The sequence below is a fragment of the Octopus sinensis genome, linkage group LG2, assembly GCF_006345805.1.
Source record: "Octopus sinensis linkage group LG2, ASM634580v1, whole genome shotgun sequence".
In the NCBI taxonomy this organism is placed as follows: domain Eukaryota; kingdom Metazoa; phylum Mollusca; class Cephalopoda; order Octopoda; family Octopodidae; genus Octopus; species Octopus sinensis.
Window position 1 is genome coordinate 171,273,997 of NC_042998.1, and position 778 is coordinate 171,274,774.

Below are 778 nucleotides of genomic sequence, written 5' to 3' on the forward strand. Positions count from 1 at the left end.
CTTCAGGAACATGGAGACTAAGATTAAATTAGTGACTTAATGACACTTGAATTATTTTCGAGGAATTATTATTTGTTTCTTTATAACCCACAAGGCGCTAAACATAGAGGGGACAAACAAGAACAGACAAACGGATAAAGTCGATTACATCGACCCCAGTGCGTAACTGGTACTAAATTTATCGACCCCGAAAGGATGAAAGGCAAAGTCGACCTCGGCGGAATTTGAACTCAGAACGTACCGGCAGACGAAATACGGCTGCGCATTTCGCCCGGCGTGCTAACGTTTCAGCCAGCTCGCTGCCTTGCCAGCTCGCTTGTCGTATAAAGTAGACGATATGAAGCGCATAGTGGTATAGAACTGATGTAACTTATCAACTTATACTGAAGTATGAATTCTGATTGTTCCAGTTTACTTTATGTTTGAATTACGTACTGATGCTCTTATTTACGATTACTTAAATACCATGCTTTAAATATCAGGCTTGCAACATCATGTTTATTTAACATTCAACTGCTCATACACAAAAATGGGAAAATAAAGAAAAATGAGAATATTACATTGACATTTTGGATAGCAGAAACAATTATGCCTTGAAAAAAATATAGCCTTGCGAACTAATTTTGGTGTTAAGACCCGTAAAGTCTTCAACTGAAAAACTGCGATATCAGATTGCATACAATGTAAAATTATCCGGTATTTTAAGAAACGATAATCTGAATAATGGCAAATCTCCTCTATTGAAATATGGCGGTTGTTACCTCTTTTTCGTGAAAGC